This window comes from Zea mays, chromosome 7, assembly GCF_902167145.1.
Source record: "Zea mays cultivar B73 chromosome 7, Zm-B73-REFERENCE-NAM-5.0, whole genome shotgun sequence".
NCBI lineage: Eukaryota > Viridiplantae > Streptophyta > Magnoliopsida > Poales > Poaceae > Zea > Zea mays.
The window spans coordinates 1,059,953-1,087,477 of record NC_050102.1 but is presented as its reverse complement, the minus strand read 5'-3'; positions in this window follow the sequence as shown (position 1 = coordinate 1,087,477).

Here is a 27,525-nt window from a genome sequence, read left to right as displayed (position 1 = left end):
CATACCGCATGGCTCCCACCGAATTAGCAGAACTAAAACTCCAGATCGTAGAACTCCAACAGAAAGGGTACGTTCATCCCAACTCATCTCCTTGGGGAGCACCGGTCCTTTTCATCACCAAAAAGGATGGAAGTATGAGGATGTGTATTGATTATCGATCCTTGAATGAGGTCACAATAAAAAACAAGTATCCACTACCTCGAATCGATGACCTCTTCGACCAGCTTCAAGGGGCCAAGTATTTCTCCAAGATAGACCTAAGGTCAGGATATCACCAGCTAAGAATCAAGGAAGCAGATATTCAGAAGACTGCATTTGTCACCCGGTATGGACAGTATGAGTTCACAGTAATGCCCTTCGGACTAACCAATGCACCCGCCTTTTTCATGAATCTCATGAATAAGGTATTTATGGAAGAGCTGGATAAGTTTGTCGAGTCTTCATTGACGACATCCTTATCTACTCCAAGAGTCGCAAAGATCATGAGCATCACCTCCGGATTGTCCTCGAAAGACTCAGAGCACATCAACTCTATGGTTAGAAAAGATAGCCTTCCTTGGGCATATCTTGACAGCAGAAGGAATAGAAGTAGACCCATCCAAGGTAGAAGCAGTATCCAAATGGAAGCAGCCATCCAACGTTAGTGAAGTTCGAAGCTTTCTGGGAATGGCAGGATATTACCGCTGTTTTATCAAAGGGTTCTCCAGCATAGCAAGACCTATGATCGAGCTCCTCAAGAAAGACAATAAGTTTGTGTGGACCCCGAAGTGTGAGGAAAGCTTCCAAATCATAAAGAAGAAGCTCACAACCGCACCCGTTTTGACACTGCCAGACATCCATCAGGATTTCGTCGTCTTCTGTGATGCTTCAAGGCAAGGTTTAGGGTGTGTACTTATGCAAAATGAGAAAGTCATTGCCTATGCATCGCGCCTACTCAAGCCGCATGAGCAAAATTATCCCACACACAATTTAGAATTGGCAGCCATAGTGCATGCCCTAAAAATATGGAGGCACTACCTGATTGGGAACAAATGTCACATCTTCATCGATCACAAGAGCCTGAAGTACATTTTCACTCAGCCAGACCTCAACCTCCGTCAACGAAGATGGCTGGAATTGATCAAAGATCATGACCTTGAGATCCACTACTACCCCGAGAAGGCCAACGTGGTAGCAGACGCCCTCAGCCGAAAACCTTTCAGGAATAAAGAAACCAACTTCTTGGAAGACTGGAAGAAAGAATCAGCTCAACTGAATACATGTCTGGGAGACAATGGCAGCCTAGAAGTCAAGCCGATGCTAGAAGACCTCATACGCAAGGCCCAACGCCTGGACACTAAGACAACAGGTCTTATGGAAAGAGCTCGCAAAGAACAACTTTCGGACTTCAGGACAGATGAAGAAGGAGTCCTTTGGTTCAAAAACTGTCTATATGTACCAAAAGGAGAGGCACGAGAAGTTCTGCTTGACGAGGCTCACAACTCAGTCTACTCTATCCACCCAGGGACCACCAAGATGTACCTAGACCTCAAAACCAGATACTGGTGGAGAGGAATGAAGAAAGAGATAACACAATATGTGGTCCGGTGCGACACTTGCCAGCGAACTAAGGCCGAGCATCAGAAGCCTGCAGGTCTACTGCAACCCCTTCCATTACTCGAATGGAAGTGGGAAGAAATAGGCGTCATGGATTTTGTAACCGGACTGCCTCAGACCCAAAAAGGGAACGATTCTATCTGGGTGATAATCGACCGTCTTACCAAGGTAGCCCATTTCATCCCAGTGAAAACTACCTTCAGAGGAGCCACCCTTGCCCGGATATATCTTAAAGAGGTTGTCAGACTCCATGGTATTCCACGGAAGATAGTGTCAGACAGGGGGACATAGTTCACCTCAAAATTTTGGATGAGCCTTCAACAAGCTATGGGCACCAAGCTAGACTTCAGCACCGCCTATCACCCCTAGTCAGATGGTCAGACAGAAGGGTCAACAAGGTCCTCGAGGATTTGTTAAGAGCCTGTGTGTTGACGTTTGATAGAAATTGGGAGTCCAGTTTGCCATATGCAGAGTTCTCGTATAACAACAGCTACCAGGCCAGTATCAAGATGTCACCGTTCGAAGCATTGTATGGACGAAAGTGCTAGACCCCTCTAATGTGGTCCAACGTACGGGAAAAGACACTAGAAGGGCCTGCCTTCGTTAAAGAGGCAGAAGAGAAAGTTGCCCTGATCCGCAAAAGATTACTTGAAGCTCAGAGTCGGTAGAAGAGTTATGCAGACAACAGGCAGAGAGAACTCAGATTTGAGGAAGGAGACTTCGTCTACCTCAAGGTCTCCCCAATGCGTGGAGTCAAAAGGTTTCAAGTGAAAGAAAAGCTAGCTCCGCGCTTCGTCGGCCCCTATCCTATCATTGGCAAAGTAGGACCCGCAACATACCGCCTTGAGTTGCCAGAATCCATGTCAGATATCCACAATGTGTTTCACGTATCCCAGCTCCGCAAATGCCTGCAAGTGCCAGAAAGTCACATCGAAGAAGAGACAATTCAGATTCAAAAGGATCTTCAGTGCCGAGAAAAGCTAGTAAAGATTCTTGACTCAGCAGTCCCAAAGACCCGCAACTCAGAAGTAAGACTCTGTAAAGTTCAGTGGAGCAGAGAAGGAGAAGAGGAAGCTACCTGGGAGAGTGAGGACTCTTTGAGGAGGGAATACCCTTATCTTTTCTCAAGCCCAGTCTGAATCTCGAGGGTGAGATTCCTTTAAGTGGGGTAGGTTTGTAACATCCCAAAATTTAACCCCAAGGTTAGAAACCTAAATCTCCTAACCCCCTTGATTATTCCTTAGACTCCACCTCATAAGACATCTCATCATATGCATACACCACGATTGTTAGAAGCACCTCACATAGAATATATTTTTTAGCACTTAAGAATATATAGCTAAATATTTGTTCAAAAGAAAAAGGAGATAAAAGAAATAGAAATAGAAATAGAAAAAAGAAAAAGGAAAATCTCCCCCCCTCGGTTGGGTCGAATCCGGCCCAACCCTCTTTCCTCTCTCCCGCGTGACGCGCTCTACCCCCTCGTGGCCCACGCGGCCCATCTCCACTCGCGCGCCCGTGCTCCTCCCTCCGCCGCTGTCAGCCTGGCCCCACCCGCCAGCCACGCTCGCCCCCGCTCCCTCGCAGCCATCCTCTCTCTGGCAAGCGAGCCCTGCTTGTCAGCACCTTCCTCGCGCCCGTGACCTAGCTATCGATGCGATCACCGCCGGCCGCCGCGCGCTCCATCGCTTTGCCATTAACACGCTCACCAGCTCGGTTTGGTGCCTTGCGCCACCGCGCACTATGCCCGAGTTGTCCCTTCACCCCGCCTGCCTGAGCCATCCCGTCGCCACCACTGTGCGCCATCATCGCCGCCATGGCAAGCTCGCCGGTGCTTGCCACCTCGCCTCCCTTCACCGCCTCGGGCACCTATAAAAAGGACCGCCCGAGCTCCCTTTTTCCTCACACCGGCCTTGGCCACTCCCTCTCCCCTCCCTTGAGCCGAATCGAGCTCCGCGCCGCCGCGCCCTTCCTTCGCTCCGGTGAGTCCCGCCCTCCTCTCTCTGTGAAGTTCTAGTCCAATTAATGTAGCTCTTAAGCTTCACCGCTCCCTCACGATCACGACACACCCATCCCCTTCACCTATCGCGTCCGGCAACCTCGTCGGTGATCCCACCGCCGCGGGCGCCCACCACCTCGCCGTGGACCGGCCGTCCTAAGCACCCTCCAGCCAAATTGGCCCCACGCCCGTAATCCCATACCTTCGCCCGTGCCTTACCACCACTTCGTCGACGCAAAACCGGGACCGCGACGGAGAACCGCCGCGAAGCCTCACCGGCGGTCGAACTCCAGCCGGTTCGCCCCCCCCCCCCCCCCCGTCACCCCCCTAACGCCATCCCCTCCCCTCCTCGCTGGCATGTGGGCCCGCGCCCACAGCGTCGTCCCCGCCCCGTCCCCCGCTGGTGGGCCGGCTGGGCCGAAATCTCTCCCCCGGCCCAGCTAGCAGAGAAAACCCTTTTTTTCCATTTCTTTTTCCTATTTTCACATATTTATGCATATATTGATATTTTATGCACCAAAAATAGTCTAAATAAATTATAGGGCACAAAATAATAATGTCTAACAATTGCCACACTGAAAGTGCATTAATCCCTTTTGTGAGTTTTGGTGATTTGGATAACAACACATTTAAAGGTCTAACAAGTTTGCTAAGTGTTGAACAGGGAACTCAGTATGATGAACATACTTGAATAGTGTATAATGATCAGTGAACAAGGTTCAACACAAGGTCAAATAACCAGTGAGACAATGCAAATGGATATAATATGGTCTCTATATTGGTTTGAATATATGGACAAGTCTTGAGAAATCACTATGCATAAATATGATCATAATATAGGTTGAAGTGATTAAGAGGATTGATCAAGCCAAAGTGAAAAAGATATGAGGAATCGTGAATTGGCTTGACCATATTACCATTAGTCCATATATGAATATATGAGAATCAAACTAGAGCTTAGAGCTTGATTGATCTTAGCAGTTATATCTAGATGACATTCAAGCAAGGTTCACAATATTGAAGAAATGATTCTCTCAATGGATGCTCAATAGGATGTGACTCAAGAATGGCTTGATAGGGTGAAGATAGCAAGGAAAGGGCTTCGAGGAACTAAGCGAAGGTGAAGGCCAAGCGACGGCTTGTAGACCGAGGTACCATGGCTAAGGTGAAGAAGAGAGTACTTGCACTAAGTCGATGAACTAATCAGCTATGAAGAGTTACAACATGTTGATGCATCAGTAAGGTGACTTGAAGCCATGATTTGGACTCATATATGGTGAAATGGCACAAGTCACAGGCTCGATTTGTGTTTGCTTCAAAAGGTGAGACAAAGATGTTTGTGATCCTTATGAAGCAATACCATGGAGAAATCACACTTGAGACACCAATGACTCAAGGAGTTTATTTAATTATATTTTATTTGACTTGAGTATAGGAATCGTCATACTATCAAGGGGGATCCATAAAGAAGGTTGGTGTTGGTACTAAAGCTCAAAATCCTTGATCTAAAACTTCCATTTTACCCTTGTTAATCCTTAGTGAAAGTATGTAGTACAACCTTTTTAAGTCTATCTTGGCCAAAATTGCTCTCTGAAAAATACAGGTTCAATCGGTTTTAAAACAGGTTCAACCGGTTTTTGCACTGTTCACCTTTTCGGAAAATACTGGTTCAGCCGGACACTCAACCGGTTTTTGTCTGGTGGAAACAGGTTCAACCGGTTTTAAAACAGGTTCAACCGGTTTTTGCACTGTTCACTTTTTTCTGCCAGTCTGCTGTGTCAGCCAAAAAGCTGTGCGCAGCTTTTTGAAAAACCGGTTCAACCGGTTTTTGGGCAGAAAAGTCAAAAACGGCTAGTTTTGGAGCCCCACCTATATATACTCACTCCCACCTCTCTCCTCCATAGAAGAGCACGACTTGGACTCCATTTCTAATCTGAGAAACACCTCCCACTCTTTCTCACACACCTCTTGCCTCTCCCATTTCAAATCTTTGGAGAGAAATCTTTAAGTGAGATTGAAGAGCTGCGGTTTTTGTGCTTCATCTCCAAATCCTTCTTGTTATTCTTGATTTGAGCTTTGGTACTACATTGAGTTCTTTGTGGATTCATTACTCTTGGAGCTTCTAGCTCCTAGACGACTAGGTGTCTCTTGTGAGTCTCCAAATCTTGTGGAAGACCACAAGAAAGTTTGTATTACCCGCTCGTTTGAGCAAAGATTATTGTGTGGGCTTGACCTTTGTGGTCGGCAAAGGGAGGATTAGGGTTGAAAGAGACCAAGCTCTTTGTGGGCGCCTCAACGAGGAAGTAGGGCACCTTGGTGGTGTGACCGAACCTCGGGATAAATCTTGTGTCTCTTGTGTTCTTGCTCATTGTGTTTGTTTGTGTTCTTCGTTCTCTCACCATTGCGTGGAAGATTTGTTTATATCTTTTTGGTGTGTGGATTTTGAGAAGTGCCCTTCTCAGATCTACTACCTTGAACCCTGTGGATCATTTAGAACATCTCATTTCCAAAGTTAACTGGGTGGATTTCGAGATCAATTCAGTTTTATATCTCATTCTTTAGTTGAGCTCGTGCAAACCGGTTGAATCGGTTTTGACACCGGTTGAACCGGTTTTACCCAGTTCGTTTCTAGTTTTGTTAAAAAGTTTTAACTTGCCTATTCACCCCCTCTCTAGGCAACTTTCAATTGGTATCAGAGCCTAATCCTCATTCTAACGCTTAACCGCGTGAGGAAAAGATCATGTCGGGGGGTCTAAGAAACGGAAGTGCTTCTAAGCTTGAAAAGGTTGAGGTTGCCTCCACTTCATCTTTTGGTGCAGATGTTGATCTTAGGGCAATAGATCTTGCCATGAGAATTGCCGAAAGGATGTTCCTCAAAATGAAGGAAGATGAGGCGAAGAACAATATTGAAGAAGAAGAAAATGATCGATGAAGACCAAACGATGAATCCACCTCTTCACAAGGTTCGTGTTTCAAATCCACTTCTCATATGTGCTTTGTCGCTAATGGGAGTGACAGTCAAAGCGAAAGTGAGGATGAGGAGCAAGAAAGTGATAGTGAAGATGAAGATGATCTTCAACAATTCTTCGCTCAGCTAAGCAAGAAACATCGGATGAGCTTGCTCAAACTCATGAAAAGAGCGGAAGAACAAAAAGAAATGCTTCATAAGCAAGAAGACTTCCTCATCAGAAAAATCGAAGACTTAGAGAAGTTGACCAAAGAGCATGAGAAGCTAAAGTGCTCTCATGATGATTTGGTCCAAAGGTATGAAGACATTTCAATTGAGCAAATTAAAGCTGTTAATCATTCATCATATATTGCTCAATTAGAAAATAAAAATGCTATGTTCAAGAACACGATAGAAAGGCTAAATATTGAAAAATCTAGCTTTGCAAGAAAAACATGATATGCTTGTGTGCTCTCATAATAAATTTATGGATTCACATATCATGTTAGAAATGGCTCATGATGTTGTGTTAACTAATTTGAAATCATACCAACCTCACATATGCACATGTACTCAAGTAGAAACTAGATTATCATGTGCTAACAAATGTTGCTCTCAAGAAAGCCAATCTTCCATTGAGCTAGAAATTTCAGGAATTAGTGATATTTCTATCACACAAGAAAATAAAGAGCTCAAGGAAGAAGTTGGAAGGCTAAGAAGGAGCTTAACTCTTTTGAAGGGAAAGTGTCATGCTCAACCTTCTCAAGATAACCGTGATAATATGGTGAAAAAGCTTGAGAAGGGGACAACCGTAGCATGCACAAAACCCCTTCAAAAGAATACCAAGCTTTCCAAGAAGAGCATGAGCAAAATTCATGGTAAGAAAATTAATGCTCATACTATTTGCTCTAACAATGTACCTATGTGCTTCAACAAAGAAAGATCAAAGAGAAGCGATAGAAGGTGCTATGGATGCAAGGAGAAGGGTCATGAAATTGATTCATGCCCCCACATGAAGAACCAAAACCTTGCACGATCAAGAAAGATGACCATTAAAAAGGATGAAAGCAAAAGGCAAATGCATTGCAAGGACAAGCACCGCATTTGTTACAATTGCCGTGAAAAAGGTCATCTATTCAAGGTTTGTCCAAAGGGTAAAATTCCTAAGCCTAACTTGTCAATACATTCAGATATGCTTAGGAAACCCAAATTTGACTCTTGTGCTAGAAAGGTGATGAGTTCACCACATTCTAGGACCAAGGCTATTTGGGTGCCTAAGTCCTTATTGGCTAACCTTGATGGACCCATCATGAGATGAGTATCAAAATATACTTAATAAGTTTTGTAGGTACCTAGAGATGATATGAAGCTTTGGGGTGCTTAAGTGGTTTAACTTAATTCTTATCTCAAGCTATCAATCTTACATTGACTATTCTTTTAAGATTGTCCCAAAGATGAATTGAGTTGTTATATCACTAACTTCATATTCATCTCTAGCAAGAACTTGTGTTGTAGGGAATAAGGATTAACCTTTGTCGGAATCAAGCAAAAGGGCTACAACTAAGTGATATCCAAAGGATGGTAACAATTAATTCGTAAGTGCACATTGCTTTTAGTTAGTATATTCCTTTGTGTCTTTTGTAGCCACATAGGAAAAATGAAGCACTTGAAAATGAACTTAAAAGATTTTACCTTGCCTTGGAAAAGATTCAATCATATGGTAGATTGCAAGTTTATATTTTTATATTGTGATAATCTACATGCTTTAAATTGGTTGTATGTATCTTGTGGCATATTTCAAATGGATTATCGTATTACTGCCATGACCTAGACATAAAGAGGATTATCCCATGTTCTTAAATGAATAGAGTGCTAAGTAAGAAATTTAAATTCTTAAAGCACTTACCAAAAGGGAAATTCTTTATATGACTAAAGTTGTGAGACTAATGTGTTTATGTAGTCTCACAACATGAGAATGTGTTTCTCACATGGAACGTGTCATTTAACATTCAAAGAAGATCAATCCAATACAATGTGATGTATTCCTTCTTGTTTAAATTGGTTTTGAGTCTTCTACATTAATCACTCACCATGTTATGAATTAAACTTGCCATGTAAACTTAATTAAATAATCATGCTATTGTCACCTTGTTTAAATCAGTGTTATGCATGATGCTTGTAAGGGTAACTCAGTTCATATCATGAGGTTTCCTTATTTTAGTAATCTTCTTGTCATTCATATACTAAAGGTTGCTAAATAGGACATTATTGCTTGTGTTTCTAATGTAATCTCTTTTAAGCTATTTCATGGAAATTCATAAGTAGAGATTGTGCTCTTTCATTTGGTAAAATCACAAGCATTAAAGGTTACTTTTCACCTAAAAGAAAGATTAGGAATGCTCAAGGCAAAGGTATGTAACTAATTGCTTTAATTGGTAGTTGATCAATAGTAGTTCCTTTCAAGTGGCATTCTTTCAATTGGTAATAATATATTATATGGAAAGGAATGTCAATATGAAGGTTAAATTCCTTTTGGCTTAAATTTGTAAATTAGTGCATATTGTGAATTCACTGCTCCATGTGCATTAACTTAAAAGGAATTTAATTTATGCCTTTACGCCTCATAAATGATGATTTGTTTGCCATTCATATATATAGATATCATCATTCATTAAATACTTCCTTGTACTACTAATACCTCTTTTCAAAGTGTTTTATCGACTAGTTTTAAAAGGAAAAAAGATAACAAAGAAGGAAGTCTCCACAAATGATGAAAAGAATACTAAGGTGACACCACCACAGATAGTAAGATCTGTCAAATTGGTACAACAAATGGTACGCTCTACTTGGTGGTAAGTATTCTTAAGGATAAGTCAATTCATTGCAAATTTTTCATGCCTTGACCATGATATGTAATGTACTCCTCATGAGACTCTTAACTGAATTGAAAGTGCATGTGGCAAGTCATTCAAATACTTGATGCACATATCTAGTGGGAGAACATTAGGTATCTTGTGTCTTAGAGAATAAGTTTCTCTTGAGTAAGCTATACTAACTCAAACCATAATGGTAAAAATTGTATCTCATTCTTATGGATTGTAATCTTTGTTTTCCAAATAGCTACTCTTGATGCATTTTAAATTTCCTTATCGTTAAATCTAAAAGTGCATAAGAATCTTTTTTGTTGATATTCATCACATACATATGCACTAACATGAATATGATTTTTAAACTGTAAAAGGTACAATTAGTGATCCATACTCTCTAAATTTTGGAAACCCATATTTTGATATCTTAGAAATCTACTTCAATCGGTATCCATATGCCTCACATTGAATTGGATCACTAAGTTGTAAATTCCATACATAACTTGTCTTTATGATATGAATGCTTGTGCGACTAACCTTGATAAGCTAGGTGCACCCAAGGTCAAGTTAGGTTCATCATCAAGAAGGCAACACAATGATGTATCAAGAAAAGGAGAAAAGGCTCCTATTCTTAACTCTAGTTTTTTTTGTGTGATTAAATATTGACTTGAAACCATGTAAGATGGTTGTCAAGTATATGTGAATGCCTACACAAAGAGAAAGGCCACAATAAGGATTGTGTGGGTACTCAAGGCTCTTACTACTAATCTCAAAGGACCCAATTCAAATTGGGTACCAAGATATGAACCTTAACTTGTTTTGCAGGATCACTTCTTAAATGGATCAAGCTGGCTGCTCGATAATGAATGTATTAATCATATTCGGAGATAGTAGCAAGGGTGTTGTTGATTATGAAATAAAGGTCCAATTGGAAGATGAATGAATATTATCATATGGTCAATAATCCAAAATTATGTGACATATTCTCTATCTAGTTAATTTGGATTTGATTCTTCTTTATTAGACACTCACCATAATATGGATTAAGTTAGCCCTTTAGACTTCATTGAATAACCATGCATATTATCCATGTCATACAAAATATATTGTGCATGAGGGCTCAAGGGAAATTTAGTCCATATTATGAGGTTTCTCTATTTTAGCAACTCGCTTGCCTTCCACATATAAAGGGTTGCAAAATAAGAAACTAGTGCTTGTGCTACTAATGCCATCTCTTGTGTTGAGTTTATCCATAGAAAATCTATATTAAGAGATGGTGCTTGTTTTAAATTGGATAAATCACAAGCTTAAAGGATACTATTCAACTAAAGTAAGATGAAGTTGATAAGAGACCAAGGTATAAAAACTTAATCTCATTCAGTTGCTTTAGTATTATATCCTTAGTGAGATGTACCATAGTATAGGTTAATTTCCTTGCAATATAAAATGTTCAATAGTGCATATAACTTTGACATCAACTATATGGATGCACTAATTTAAAGGAATTTAGTCTATCCTTTTGGGTTTCAATATTGATGATTCATTTCTCATCCACATATAAGGATAATCATTTGTGAAACCCTCCCTTGTGTTTTTAATGCTCTCTTTTCTAAGTGTTTCAACAAGGTCCTTCCAAGTGCTTTCAAGGTAGATTGAAAATCTACGGATATAAGAGTCTTGGTTCTTTCAATCATTGAGTTTCAATGGGTCTCATATCAAGTATAATCAAACCAAGCAAAGATGAATAAAGTTCAAGATCACTTGGTTGGATGAAATCATAAAAGAAAATAAAGGACAGTCATTCAAGAAGGGAGTTACACTTTTTGTCAACCAAATAATGAAGATGTAGTGACATATTTATATGATATCCTTCATTATGAGGTTTGAGGTTCATATTAGCATGCTTTACCCTTTAGGATTTCAATTGATATACTTTCAGTTCTTAAACTTTCAATCATCATCTATGTAAAGCATGTTATGTTAAACCAAGATATAGCGCAAACTTCACCTTTAACCTCGTATTGTTGATGTGCATAAGTGTACTTTGTGTACTCTTGCATGCACAAATTGAGGAAGAGTTTAGCCTATATCTTGTGAGGCTAATGATTTCTTCAAGTTCATGTTTTGTAGTCTCACACCTTGGAGAACATCAAATGATGATGAGTGGTTCCAAGGAAATGATCAAATATTTACCACATGTCACCCCATGGATTAGTTCTATTGGGGAACGATATGTGTTCTCTAGCATAATTTCAATTGTTTCAAATACATTATGCCTTGACCAAGATATATGATGAACTCCTCTAAGAATCTTAATTGAATCAAGTGCATGTTACAAGTAATTCGAGTACTTGATGCATACATTTAGGGGGAGCTCATTCTATATCTTGTGTCCTTAAAAGACTAACATTTTCTTTTAGTGAATTTGTGTAGTTCTTTGAAGAGAATGAGTTTCTGTTGATTTTTGAAGAGGATAAGTTTCTCTTTGGCATGCTAAATTGACTCAATCCAAGTCATGATGAAGACTGATGGACATCAATGAAAACTATCTTGCTTTGTAAAGAATCAAGCCTATCAAAAGCTAAGATGAAAATTTATGATTATAATGGAGACCATGTGGCGTAGAACAAAGGTGTGTCACTCCATGAACTATTGTATAACATTTGTGCATCTAGGCTCTTACATGCTAGTGTGTGCATGTATATGCGATATCTTAAGTCACACCATGAGGTTGTACTTGTGGTGACGATTATAGAATCTCTAGATAGTTGATTAACACCTCTTGTGGTGATGTCATAAGTTAGTCTTAAGTCATCTTTGTGAGATATGAGTCAAACATGCTAACTTCTCAAGAATCTTGGCTTAAAATATTGCATATCATGTCTATTAGTATACCTTTTGATTATGAGTAATTCTTTCAATTGGTACAATTTCACATTTTCACACTTTATTTGTACCAAGGTTCAAATTGTAGAACTTAATCCACGGGCCTCACAAGTCCAAGTGCATAAGCTAAACAAGTATTCATCACTTGTATGCATACATTTAGGGGGAGAATGGTCTATAATTTGAATCTTTGAGACTAACTTCATTTTCAAGTCTACTATGTGTGTAGTCTCAAATTAGAAAGGAATCTTCAAGCAAAGACAATCGCTTCCACTGCAAAATTTGATGGGTATCAAAGATTCTTTGCTCCAATAAATGTATCTTCTATAGATTTCATAAGAGAATGAGTTTCTCTTGTATATGCTACTCCAACATCATCTAAAATTGGTAAATATGTATCACATCCTTTTGGATTGCAAATGTCTGAAGTAGCATAGCTTATAAATTCTCCTGTCTAGAACTTAATTGATTAAATAGTGCACATGTTCCTTATGTTGCATGATTATGTTCAATTGATACTCCTTGTATGCCAATGGTACTTTAAGTTGCAAATAAGTACTCTCAACAGGTATCAATTGAATTCATATATATGTGTGCACTAAAACTTGAGGAGAACTTAGTGTAATATGCAATTAGTGATCTAATTATCTATCAAATTGTATCAATTGGTGGTTTTCAATTGATATTTTTCGAACATGATCACCAGTTGTATAATCCATACTTGTGCCATTTTCATGCTGCCTCTTGTTATGGTAAGAAAATGCTAGGTGACATCTAGACTCTAGGTATCAAGATTTATCTTTCAATTAGTATGACAATATTCAGTTGATATCTGGGACCTATGTCACAATTATGCCAACAAGAGATTGCAAAATGCACTCTAAATACAACACAAGTGTGGAACACCCCTTTGAAAAGGTAAAACACAAAGGTACATCACTTATGACACTTCTCCATTACCTTTGTGCCATCTAAGGATCATCTTCATGATAGTGTGTTCACATCTTGCTTAATCATAATTTCTGCCCTTTATATTCTTTGTATCCTTTTTGGAGATTTATGACAAAGGGGGAGAAATTTTGCATTAAAGCTTACCTTTTGTCTTATGTAACTAAGTGTTAGAAGACTTTAAAAAGGGGAGAAATAATTAACAAAAGGGGAAGTCATAAGAAAAACATAAGATGTAGAAAATTGATGAGTGAGAGCACCTAGAGGGGGGGGGTGAATAGGTGATCCTGTAAAAGTTCAAAACTTAAGCCACAAAAACTTGTTAAGGGTTAGCACAAGTATGGCCAAGTGGCTAGAGAGAACTCAAAACACGATAACCACAAGAAAGCAATCACAGAGTTGACACGGTGGTTATCCCGTGGTTCGGCCAAGTACAAAACTTGCCTACTCCACGTTGTGGCGTCCCAACGGACGAGAGTTGCACTCAACTCCTCTCAAGTGATCCAATGATCAACTTGAATACCACGGTGTTTTTCTTTCCTTTGATCTTTTCCTGTTTGCGAGGAATCTCCACAACTTGGAGTCTCTCGCCCTTACAATTGAGTTCACAAAGAAATACGGAGTAAGGTGGGAATGAGCAACGCACACAAGACTCGAAAATCAGAGCAACAACACGCACACAAGTCGCAACAAGAGCTCGCAACGCAACACAAAGAGTTCACAACTCCACAAGAGCTCTATATGCTATCACAATGAAACGAATGCGTGAGATTGATGTCTTGGTGCTTAGAAGAGTTGTAGGAATGCTTGGTGTGCTCCTCCATGCGCCTAGGGGTCCCTTTTATAGCCCCAAGGCAGCTAGGAGCCGTTGAGAACACATCTGGAAGGTTATCCTTGCCTTCTGTCGTCGGGCGCACCGGACAGTCCGGTGCACACCGGACACTGTCCGGTGCCCGATTTGTTTCCTTAAACAGCGCATCCGACCGTTGCTGTCAGAGTCAGATCTGCGCACCGTTGGCGCACCGGACATGTCCGGTGCACACCGGACAGTCCGGTGCTTCCTTCCGACCGTTGGCTCGGCCACGTGTCGCGCGCCGATCGCGCGGCCGACCGTTGGCCCGGCCGACCGTTGGCTCACCGGACAGTCCGGTGCACACCGGACAGTCCGGTGAATTATAGCCGAAGTCGCCGGAGAAAAACCCGAGAGTGGCCTCTTCGGCCGAGGCAGCCTGGTGCACCGGACACTGTCCGGTGCACCACCGGACAGTCCGGTGCCCCAGACCGAAACAGCCCCTTGGCTGCACACAGCCAAGTCTTCTCTTCTCTTCTTTCTGTTTCTAACACTTAGACAAATATATTAGTACACAAAACCAATGTACTAAGACTTAGAAACATACCTTTGTTGAAGATTTGCACTTTGTTCATCCATGGGCGTTGATTCACATTTAAACACTTGTGTTGACACTCAATCACCAAAATACTTAGAAATGGCCCAAGGGCACATTTCCCTTTCAATCTCCCCCTTTTTGGTGATTTATGCCAACACAACATAAAGCAACTAGAACAAGTGCAAAATCACTTCAAATAAAAACTCAAATTGGTTTTGATTCAATTTTGGCATATATGGATCATCCTTTGCCACCACTTGGTTTGTTTTTGCAAATCAAACTCAAATCTCTATCTCTAAGTCAAACACACATGTTGAGGCATAAAGAGAGTCATTCCAAAAGAGATTGATCAAAGAGTTCAAAAACTCCCCCTATTTCCCATAATCAACACTTTTCCCCACAAGGCCAACTTTTGACAATAGAGACAATAAGAGACAATAAAAGCTTTTGACAAAACAAAAACTCTATTCTACTATTTTCAAAATCTCTCAAGTGGTAGCTGATCCATTTATCACTTTGGCCTTTATTTTCTCCCCCTTTGGCATCAAGCACCAAAACGGGATTAATCTTGGCCTATTTAACCCCATTGCCTCACCAAAGTCTTCAATTAAGAGCAAATGGCAATAAGATTTCATGAGATGAACTTGGAATTAGTTACCCTCTCATCGAAGTGCAGTGGAAGTCTTTCATGGTCCAAGTCCACCTTTTCCCTTTCAATCCTCCTTCGAGACTAAATCATCAAACTCAAGCACATGGTTAGTCTCAAAGGGTCAAGTTGTAACACATCTCCCCCTACACATGTGCATCACTTTGCAACGGACTTGTGAGGTCCAGGGAGTGTTTGTACAACTTGAGCACCATAATAAGCAACATAATGCAAAAAGGAACATGATCAAAAGCATAACTACATGTATGCTACAATTCAATCCAGGTTCCGCGAATCTATGACATTTAGCTCACTACGCAACCTGCAAAAGGTCTTCTCATCTAGAGGCTTAGTGAAGATATCGGCTAGCTGGTTCTCGGTGCTGACATGAAACACTTCGATATCTCCCTTTTGCTGGTGGTCTCTCAAAAAGTGATGCCGGATGTCTATGTGCTTTGTGCGGCTGTGCTCAACAGGATTCTCCGCCATGCGGATAGCACTCTCATTGTCACATAGGAGTGGGACTTTGCTCAGATTGTAGCCAAAGTCCCGGAGGGTTTGCCTCATCCAAAGTAGTTGCGCGCAACACTGTCCTGCGGCAACATACTCGGCCTCAGCGGTGGATAGGGCAACGGAAGTTTGTTTCTTAGAGTTCCACGACACCAGGGACCTTCCTAAGAATTGGCACGTCCCCGATGTGCTCTTCCTATCGACCTTACATCCAGCATAGTCGGAATCTGAGTATCCAACTAAGTCAAAGGTAGACCCCTTTGGATACCAGAGCCCGAAGCAAGGCGTAGCAACCAAATATCTAAGAATTCGCTTCACCGCCACTAAGTGACACTCCTTAGGATCGGATTGAAATCTAGCACACATGCATACGCTAAGCATAATATCCGGTCTACTAGCACATAAGTAAAGCAAAGAACCTATCATTGACCGGTATGCTTTTTGATCAACGGACTTACCTCCTTTGTTGAGGTCGGTGTGTCCGTCGGTCCCCATCGGAGTCTTTGCGGGCTTGGCGTCCTTCATCCCAAACCGCTTTAGCAGATCTTGCGTGTACTTCGTTTGGGAGATGAAGGTGCCGTCCTTGAGTTGCTTCACTTGGAACCCAAGGAAGTAGTTCAACTCGCCCATCATCGACATCTCGAATTTCTGCGTCATCACCCTGCTAAACTCTTCACAAGACTTTTGGTTAGTAGAACCAAATATTATGTCATCGACATAAATTTGGCACACAAACAAATCACCATCACATGTCTTTGTAAAAAGAGTTGGATCGGCCTTTCCAACCTTGAAAGCATTAGCAAGTAAAAAGTCTCTAAGGCATTCATACCATGCTCTTGGGGCTTGCTTAAGTCCATAGAGCGCCTTAGAGAGCTTACACACATGGTCGGGGAACCGTTCATCCTCGAAGCCAGGGGGTTGCTCCACGTACACCTCCTCCTTGATTGGCCCGTTGAGGAAAGCGCTCTTCACATCCATTTGGTACAACCTGAAAGAATGGTGAGCGGCATATGCTAGCAAGATTCGAATTGACTCTAGCCTAGCCACAGGAGCAAAGGTCTCCTCGAAATCCAAACCTGCGACTTGGGCATAACCTTTTGCCACAAGTCGAGCCTTGTTCCTCGTCACCACCCCGTGCTCGTCCTGTTTGTTGCGGAACACCCACTTGGTTCCCACAACATTTTGCTTCGGACGAGGCACCAGTGTCCAAACTTCATTGCGCTTGAAGTTGTTTAACTCCTCTTGCATGGCCAACACCCAGTCCGGATCTAGCAAGGCCTCTTCTACCCTGAAAGGCTCAATAGAAGAGACAAAGGAGTAATGCTCACAAAAATTAACTAATCGAGATCGAGTAGTTACTCCCTTGCTAATGTCACCCAGAATTTGGTCGACGGGATGATCCCTTTGAATCATCGCTCGAACTTGGGTTGGAGGTGCCGGTTGCGCTTCTTCCTCCATCACGTTATCATCTTGTGCTCCCCCTTGATCACACGCCTCCTTTTGATGAACCTGTTCATCGTCTTGAGTCGGGGGATGCACCATAATTGAGGAAGAGGGTTGATCTTGCTCATCTTGTTCCTGTGGCCGCACTTCTCCAATCGCCATGGTTCGTATAGCGGCTGTCGGAACATCTTCTTCATCTACATCATCACAATCAACAACTTGCTCTCTTGGAGAGCCATTAGTCTCATCAAATACAACGTCGCTAGAGACTTCAACCAAACCCGATGATTTGTTGAAGACTCTATACGCCTTTGTATTTGAGTCATAACCTAACAAAAACCCTTCTACAGCTTTGGGAGCAAACTTAGAATTTCTACCCTTCTTTACTAGAATGTAGCATTTACTCCCAAATACACGAAAGTACGATACATTGGGTTTGTTACCGGTTAGTAGCTCATACGATGTCTTCTTGAGGAGGCGATGAAGGTAGACCCTGTTGATGGCGTGGCAAGCAGTGTTAACGGCTTCCGTCCAAAAGCACTCGGGGGTCTTGAACTCTCCTAGCATCGTCCTCGCCATATCGATGAGCGTCCTGTTCTTCCTCTCTACCACACCATTTTGCTGTGGTGTGTAGGGAGCGGAGAACTCGTGCTTGATCCCTTCTTCTTCAAGGAGCTCCTCCACTTGAAGGTTCTTGAACTCAGATCCGTTGTCGCTCCTTATCTTCTTCACTTTGAGCTCAAACTCATTTTGAGCTCTCCTGAGGAAGCGTTTGAGGGTCCCTTGGGTTTCGGACTTTTCCTGCAAAAAGAACACCCAAGTGAAGCGGGAAAAGTCATCAACAATAACTAAACCATACTTACTTCCTCCTATGCTCAGATAGGCGACGGGTCCAAAAAGGTCCATATGCAGCATCTCCAAGGGTCTTGATGTCGTCATCACATTTTTGGTGTGATGAGAGCCTCCCACCTGTTTCCCTGCTTGACAAGCTGCACAAGGTCTATCTTTTTCGAAATGCACGTTAGTCAAACCTATCACGTGTTCTCCCTTTAGAAGCTTGTGAAGGTTCTTCATCCCCACATGTGCTAAGCGGCGATGCCACAGCCAGCCCATGCTAGTCTTAGCTATTAAGCATGCATCTAGACCGGCCTCTTCTTTTGCAAAATCAACTAAATAAAGTTTGCCGTCTAATACACCCTTAAAAGCTAATGAACCATCGCTTCTTCTAAAGACAGACACATCTACATTTGTAAATAGACAGTTATACCCCATATGACATAATTGACTAACAGATAGCAAATTATATCCAAGACTCTCTACTAAAAATACATTAGAGATAGAATGCTCATTAGAAATTGCAATTTTACCTAACCCTTTTACCTTGCCTTGATTCCCATCACCGAATACAATTGAATCTTGGGAATCCTTATTTTTGACGTAGGAGGTGAACATCTTCTTCTCCCCCGTCATATGGTTTGTGCATCCGCTGTCGATAATCCAGCTTGAACCCCCGGATGCATAAACCTGCAAGGCAAATTTAGGCTTGGGTTTTAGGTACCCAACTCATGTTGGGTCCTACAAGGTTAGCACAAATATCTTTAGGGACCCAAATGCAAGTTTTGTCTCCCTTGCATTTTGCCCCTAACTTCCTAGCAATTACTTTTCTACCCTTTCTACAAATTGCAAATGAAGTATTCAAAGCACAATAAATTGTAGAAGGTTCATTCACTTCTTTCCTAGGAGCATGAATAACATTCTTTCTAGACACATGATGAATAGCATTTCTTCTAGACATATTTCTACCATGCATATAGGAAGAACTAGAAGCAAACATGGCATGAGAGTCAAAATCATCAAAAGCATTATAACTCCTATAAGCATTTCTAGTTTGTCTCCTATCATAATACATAAAGGCATGGTTCTTTTGCACATTACTAGCCATAGGGGCCTTCCCTTTCTCCTTGGCGGGAATGGGGGCCTTATGGCTTGTTAAGTTCTTAGCTTCTCTCTTGAAGCCAAGTCCATCCTTAATTGAGGGGTGTCTACCAATTGTGTAGGCATCCCTTGCAAATTTTAGCTTATCGAAATCATTCTTGCTAGTCTTAAGTTGAGCATTAAGACTAGCCAGTTCATCATTAAGCTTGGAAATTGAAACTAGGTGTTCACTACAAGCATCAATGTCAAAATCTTTACACCTAGTACAAATTTCAACATGTTCTACACAAGAATTGGATTTATTTGCTACTTCTAATTTAGCATTTAAATCATTGTTGACACCTTTCAAAGTAGAAATGGTTTCATGACAAGTAGATAGTTCAAAAGAAAGCATTTCATTTCTTTTAACTTCTAAAGCATAGGATTTTTGTGCCTCAACAAATTTATCATGCTCTTCATACAACAAATCCTCTTGCTTTTCTAAAAGTATATTCTTTTCATTCAAGGCATCAATTAATTCATTAATTTTGTCTATCTTAGATCTATCTAAGCCCTTGAACAAACATGAATAATCTACTTCATCCTCATCACTAGATTCGTCCTCACTTGAAGAAGCATAGGTAGAGTTGCGAGTACATACCTTCTTCTCCCTTGCCATAAGGCATGTGTGACGCTCGTTGGGGAAGAGGGTTGATTTGTTGAAGGCGGTGGCGGCGAGTCCTTCATTGTCGGAGTCGGACGAGGAGCAATCCGAGTCCCATTCCTTGCCTAGATGCGCCTCGCCCTTTGCCTTCTTGTAATGCTTCTTCTTTTCCCTCTTGTTTCCCTTTTCCTGGTCACTATCATTATCGGGACAGTTAGCAATAAAATGACCAAGCTTACCGCATTTGAAGCATGATCGCTTCCCCTTGGTCTTAGTCTTGCTAGGCTGTCCATTGCGACCCTTTAGCACCGTCTTGAATCTCTTGATAATGAGGGCCATTTCTTCTTCATTAAGTCCGGCCGCCTCAATTTGCGCCACCTTGCTGGGTAGCGCCTCCTTGTTCCCTGTGGCTTTGAGAGCAAAAGGTTGCGGCTCGTTGATCGGTCCATTCAAGGCGTCGTCCACATACCTTGCCTCCTTGATCATCATTCGCCCGCTGACGAATTTTCCTAGGACTTCTTCGGGCGACATTTTGGTGTACCTGGGATTCTCACGAATATTATTCACCAAATGAGGATCAAGAACGGTAAAGGACCTGAGCATTAGTCGGACGACGTCGTGGTCCGTCCATCGCGTGCTTCCGTAGCTCCTTATTTTGTTGATAAGGGTCTTGAGCCGGTTGTATGTCTGAGTTGGCTCCTCGCCCCTTATCATCGCGAACCGTCCAAGCTCGCCCTCCACCAACTCCATTTTGGTGAGCAAGGTAGCGTCATTTCCCTCATGAGAGATCTTGAGGGTATCCCAGATTTGCTTGGCGTTATCTAAGCCACTCACTTTATTATATTCATCCCTGCACAATGAGGCTAAAAGAACAGTAGTAGCTTGTGCATTCTTATGGATTTGCTCATTAATGAATATGGGACTATCCGAACTATTAAAGTGCATTCCACTATCTACAATCTCCCATATGCTAGGATGGAGAGAGAATAGGTGACTACGCATTTTGTGGCTCCAAAATCCGTAGTCCTCCCCATCAAAGTGTGGGGGCTTGCCGAGTGGAATGGAAAGCAAATGTGAATTTGAACTTTGCGGAATACGAGAGTAGTCAAAAGAAAAGTTAGAATTAACCGGTTTCCTTTGTTTGTCGTGGTCGTCGTCCTTTTGGGAAGAAGAGGACTCATCGCTGTCGTAGTAGACGATCTCCTTGATGCGTCTTGTCTTCTTCTTCTTCCCATCTCTTCGCTTGTGGCCCGAGCCCGAGTCATTGGACTTGTCATCCCTTGGCTCTTTGACGAAGGACTCCTTCTCCTTGTCGTTGATCACAATTCCCTTCCCCTTAGGATCCATCTCTTCGGGCGGTTAGTCCCTTTCTTGAAGAGAACGGCTCCGATACCAATTGAGAGCACCTAGAGGGGGGGGTGAATAGGTGATCCTGTAAAAGTTCAAAACTTAAGCCACAAAAACTTGTTAAGGGTTAGCACAAGTATGGCCAAGTGGCTAGAGAGAACTCAAAACACGATAACCACAAGAAAGCAATCACAGAGTTGACACGGTGGTTATCCCGTGGTTCGGCCAAGTACAAAACTTGCCTACTCCACGTTGTGGCGTCCCAACGGACGAGAGTTGCACTCAACTCCTCTCAAGTGATCCAATGATCAACTTGAATACCATGGTGTTTTTCTTTCCTTTGATCTTTTCCTGTTTGCGAGGAATCTCCACAACTTGGAGTCTCTCGCCCTTACAATTGAGTTCACAAAGAAATACGGAGTAAGGTGGGAATGAGCAACACACACAAGACTCGAAAATCAGAGCAACAACACGCACACAAGTCGCAACAAGAGCTCGCAACGCAACACAAAGAGTTCACAACTCCACAAGAGCTCTATATGCTATCACAATGAAACGAATGCGTGAGATTGATGTCTTGGTGCTTAGAAGAGTTGTAGGAATGCTTGGTGTGCTCCTCCATGCGCCTAGGGGTCCCTTTTATAGCCCCAAGGCAGCTAGGAGCCGTTGAGAACACATCTGGAAGGCTATCCTTGCCTTCTGTCGTCGGGCGCACCGGACAGTCCGGTGCACACCGGACACTGTCCGGTGCCCGATTTGTTTCCTTAAACAGCGCATCCGACCGTTGCTGTCAGAGTCAGATCTGCGCACCGTTGGCGCACCGGACATGTCCGGTGCACACCGGACAGTCCGGTGCTTCCTTCCGACCGTTGGCTCGGCCACGTGTCGCGCGCCGATCGCGCGGCCGACCGTTGGCCCGGCCGACCGTTGGCTCACCGGACAGTCCGGTGCACACCGGACAGTCCGGTGAATTATAGCCGAAGTCGCCGGAGAAAAACCCGAGAGTGGCCTCTTCGGCCGAGGCAGCCTGGTGCACCGGACACTGTCCGGTGCACCACCGGACACTGTCCGGTGCACCACCGGACAGTCCGGTGCCCCAGACCGAAACAGCCCCTTGGCTGCACACAGCCAAGTCTTCTCTTCTCTTCTTCTTTCTGTTTCTAACACTTAGACAAATATATTAGTACACAAAACCAATGTACTAAGACTTAGAAACATACCTTTGTTGAAGATTTGCACTTTGTTCATCCATGGGCGTTGATTCACATTTAAACACTTGTGTTGACACTCAATCACCAAAATACTTAGAAATGGCCCAAGGGCACATTTCCCTTTCAATGAGTGCATACTATGTCATGAGCATCACGTTTATTTTATTACACACTGCACCCCATGAATAGTATGATATAAGTTGTCCATACTTTGACCCAAATATGTGCTTTTGGCATTTGAGTACAAAATTGGTATTTTCTGAAATGCACATATTTAGGGGGAGGAAACTATATCATAAGATTCAAAATCTTATTTATCAAATCTTATGTAAGCTTTAAATGTGTTGTCATCAATCACCAAAAAGGGGAGATTGAAAGTGCATTCATCCCTTTTGTGAGTTTTGGTGATTTGGATAACAACACATTTAAAGGTCTAACAAGTTTGCTAAGTGTTGAACAGGGAATTTAGTATGATGAACATACTTGAATAATGTATAACGATCAGTGAACAAGGATCAACACAAGGTCAAGTAACCAGTGAGACAAAGCAAATGGATATAATATGGTCTCTATATTGGTTTGAATATATGGACAAGTCTTGAAAAATCACTATGCATAAATATGATCATAATATAGGTTGAAGTGATTAAGAGGATTGGTCAAGCCAAAGTGAATAAGATATGAGGAATCGTGAATTGGCTTGACCATATTACCATTAGTCCATATATGAATATATGAGAATCAAGCTAGAGCTTAGAGCTTGATTGATCTTAGCAGTTATATCTAGATGACATTCAAGCAAGGTTCACAATATTGAAGAAATGATTCTCTCAATGGATGCTCAATAGGATGTGACTCAAGAATGGCTTGATAGGGTGAAGATAGCAAGGAAAGGGCTTCGAGGAACTAAGCGAAGTTGAAGGCCAAGCGACGACTTGTAGACCGAGGTACCATGGCTAAGGTGAAGAAGAGAGTACTTGCACTAAGTCGATGAACTAATCAGCTATGAAGAGTTACAATATGTTGATGCATCAGTAAGGTGACTTGAAGCCATGATTTGAACTCATATATGGTGAAACGGCACAAGTCACAGGCTCGATTTGTGTTTACTTCAAAAGGTGAGACAGAGATGTTTGTGATCCTTATGAAGCAATACCATGGAGAAATCACACTTGAGACACCAATGACTCAAGGAGTTTATTTAATTATATTTTATTTGACTTGAGTATAGGAATCGTCATACTATCAAGGGGGATCCATAAAGAAGGTTGGTGTTGGTACTAAAGCTCAAAATCCTTGATCTAAAACTTCCATTTTACCCTTGTTAATCCTTAGTGAAAGTATGTAGTACAACCTTTTTAAGTCTATCTTGGCCAAAATTGCTCTATGGAAAATACAGGTTCAACCGGTTTTTGCACTGTTCACCTTTTTGGAAAATACTGGTTCAGCCGGACACTCAACCAGACACTCAACCGGTTTTTGTCTGGTGGAAACAATTTCAACCGGTTTTTGCACTGTTCACTTTTTTCTGCCAGTCTGTTGTGTCAGCCAAAAAGTTGTGCGCAGCTTTTTGAAAAACCGGTTCAACCGGTTTTGGGACCGGTTCAACCGGTTTTTGGGCAGAAAAGTCAAAAACGACTAGTTTTGGAGCCCCACCTATATATACTCACTCCCACCTCTCTCCTCCATAGAAGAGCACGACTTGGACTCCATTTCTAATCTGAGAAACACCTCCCACTCTCTCTCACACACCTCTTGCCTCTCCCATTTCAAATCTTTGGAGAGAAATCTTTGAGTGAGATTGAAGAGCTGCGGTTTTTGTGCTTCATCTCCAAATCCTTCTTGTTATCTTGATTCGAGCTTTGGTACTACATTGAGTTCTTTGTGGATTCATTACTCTTGGAGCTTCTAGCTCCTAGACGACTAGGTGTCTCTTGTGAGTCTCCAAATCTTGTGGAAGACCACAAGAAAGTTTGTATTACCCGCTCGTTTGAGCAAAGATTATTGTGTGGGCTTGACCTTTGTGGTCGGCAAAGGGAGGATTAGGGTTGAAAGAGACCCAGCTCTTTGTGGGCGCCTCAACGAGGAAGTAGGGCACCTTGGTGGTGTGACCGAACCTCGGGATAAATCTTGTGTCTCTTGTGTTCTTGCTCATTGTGTTTGTTTGTGTTCTTCGTTCTCTCACCATTGCGTGGAAGATTTGTTTATATCTTTTTGGTGTGTGGATTTTGAGAAGTGCCCTTTTCAGATCTACTACCATGAACCCTGTGGATCATTTAGAACATCTCATTTCCAAAGTTAACTGGGTAGATTTCGAGATCAATTCAGTTTTATATCTCATTCTTTAGTTGAACTCGTGCAAACCGGTTGAACCGGTTTTGACACCGGTTGAACCGGTTTTACCCAGTTCGTTTCTAGTTTTGTTAAAAAGTTTTAACTTGCCTATTCACCCCCCCTCTAGGCAACTTTCACACACTCCACCAAGTCACCATGGTTGATGTATTGTTCATTATCTATTTTTGCTAGAAGAAGAGGGATCCGATCCTCCGGAATTCGTAACTCCGGAAGAAGGGCAGGAACCTGACCCCTCCGAAATAGATCTTTCGTGCCAGGAGATCTTCGACGAAGGCAAGTCCATTCTTCCCTTGATGCATAAATTACCTACTCTTTCTACCACTACCTAAGCCGGGAATAAGGGATGGGTCTTTTGCATTGTGAGTAGAGATATAACCAACATTAACGAACATCTTTTGAGTACAAAATGTGGGATGAGAAAAGGGCAGTGTTTTTACTAAACGATGTTTCCAAAAAGTGTATGATGAAGGGTATTCACCCTTATCACCTTTTGAATGGGATGATCAGGGACTCCCTGGTTTAGGGGAGGGCCTAAGGTGATGGCTCAGCCGGGTTAGGTGTGAGCAGAAGGATTTTCCCCTCACATAAGAACTGGTTTGTCATCCTTCACTACATGTACTCATGGCAAGTACAACCACTCGAGACTGTATGGATAGTCACTCAATCTGAACTTGTACGGCCCAAACCTCAGGGTTACGATGGCTGGGGAGCACCGGGAGGATAAGGAGGGGGAATGTTTTGTCCGATTTGGACATGGCGGTGGCCTGACTCTTCCGGTATAAAGAAAGAGATTCGGATTCGGGTCTCATTGGCCATGAGATCGCAGAGCCGGACTAGTGGGTAAAGTGTACCCCTCTGCGCAGAGTTCAAACTTATTCAAATAGTTTATGTCCACTGGTATGGACGAGTCTGGTGTGGTATGACAATTAGTGTTTTATAAACCTCCGCGAATAGGGAAATGCGTGAGTGGGTGTGTTTTTGGAAATAAAAACAATGTCACGGGAGCAGGAAGCTCAGTGGTGGTTGAGTGTGAAAATGTGCTACTTCCTTCTTTGGGATAAACCATCAAAGTGTTGCCTTTCTCTGGAAAAAAGAGTGACTTCAACTCCACCATATAAAGCATGTATTATATAGGTGCCTTTCTCCTTACGGGCGGGATAGGCTTGCGGAATACCTAGTATATTCACCCAGATTAATTAATGTTTTTCAGCGGCTGAAGACTTCTTTTCTGCTCTGCTCGATTAGAGGGGGTTGTGTCTGCACCCAGTTCTGCCTGTGGCTTGGGCTAGTTTATCTTCTACTGCGCTTTGTATTTCTGGTTCTCTAGAGCTTGTACTCTGGTATTGTAATAACTCTTATTCGAACTCTATACTATTTGAAGTAAGGAATGTGGTTACTAGCCTCCTGGGACTAGTAATTCTATCATATTTGAGTCCCAGAGGATTGGGGCGCTTCAATGTCCGTTTGTTCCCATCGACGTCTTGATGGGTTTTGCATCCTTCATCCCAAACTTCTTGAGGATGTCTTGTGTATACTTTGTTTGGGAGATGAAGATGCCTTATTTGAGTTGTTTTACTTGAAAGTTGAGAAAGTCCATAGAGTGCCTTAGAGAGCTTGTAGACATGGTCGGGATACCCGTCATCCTCGAAGCCGGGGGTTGCTTCACGTACACCTCCTCCTTGATTGATCCTTTAAGGAAGGTGCTCTTCGCGTCCATTTGAAAGAGCTTAAAAGAGTGGTGATAAGCATAGGTTAATAATATGTGAATTGATTCTAGCTTAGCTACAGGAGCTAAAGTCTCCTCAAAATCCAAAACTACGACTTGGGCATAACCTTTTGTCATAAGTCTAAACTTTTTTCTTGTCACCACCCCATACTCATCTTGCTTGTTACGGAACATCCACTTGGTTCCCACAACTTTTTTGCTTTAGACGTGGCACTAGGCTCTAGACTTCATTTCTCTTGAAGTTGTTGAGTTCTTCCTAGATGGCCATCACCTAATCTGGCTCCTACAACACTTCTTCTACCCTGAAAGGCTCAGTATAAGATACAAAGGAGTAGTGCTAACAAAAATTAGCAATACGAGATCGAGTTGTTACTCCCTTGCTGATGTCACCTAGGATTTGGTCCACCGGTTAGTCTCTTTGTATGGTGGCGCGGGTTGGAGCTGGAGGTGCATGTGGTACATCTTCTTTCTTGTCTTCCTATTCATGCCTGCCCCCTTGACCCATGCTCACATCTTGAGGTACCTGTTCCTTGTCTTGAGTCGGGGAGTTGTGCCGTTGTTGAAAAAGAAGGTTGATCTTGTTCTTGTTGTTCCTGCTGTCGCACATCTCCTATTGTCATAGTCCTTGTTGCGGCCATCGGAACCTCGTTCTCATCTATATCATCAAGATCAACTTGTTCGCTTTCAAATCTTTTTTACTCTTCTTGATAGCTTCGCTATGACTTAGACAAACATAGTTAGCACTTAATCATATTTACTAAGTGTGGGAAACATACCTTTTCTCCACCATTTCACCAGGATTTGCAATGTACCCAAAACTAAGTCCAAAAGTCACTTTTCTTGCACAAAAGAGTTAGTAGCCAAACCAAGTTACAAGAACACATAGTAGGGAACATATCGAATGCAAACCACGTTTTGGTGCAAACCTACTAAAAAAAGTTTCAAAAAATTCTGAAAACATGAATGTTTATCTCAACTTAACTTATTATACACAAAATTTCATGGTAAAATTCATCTTACTCTAGCAGTTACAAAAAAGACAAATTTTGGTGCATTTGAACTATTACTGTTTGTCAGA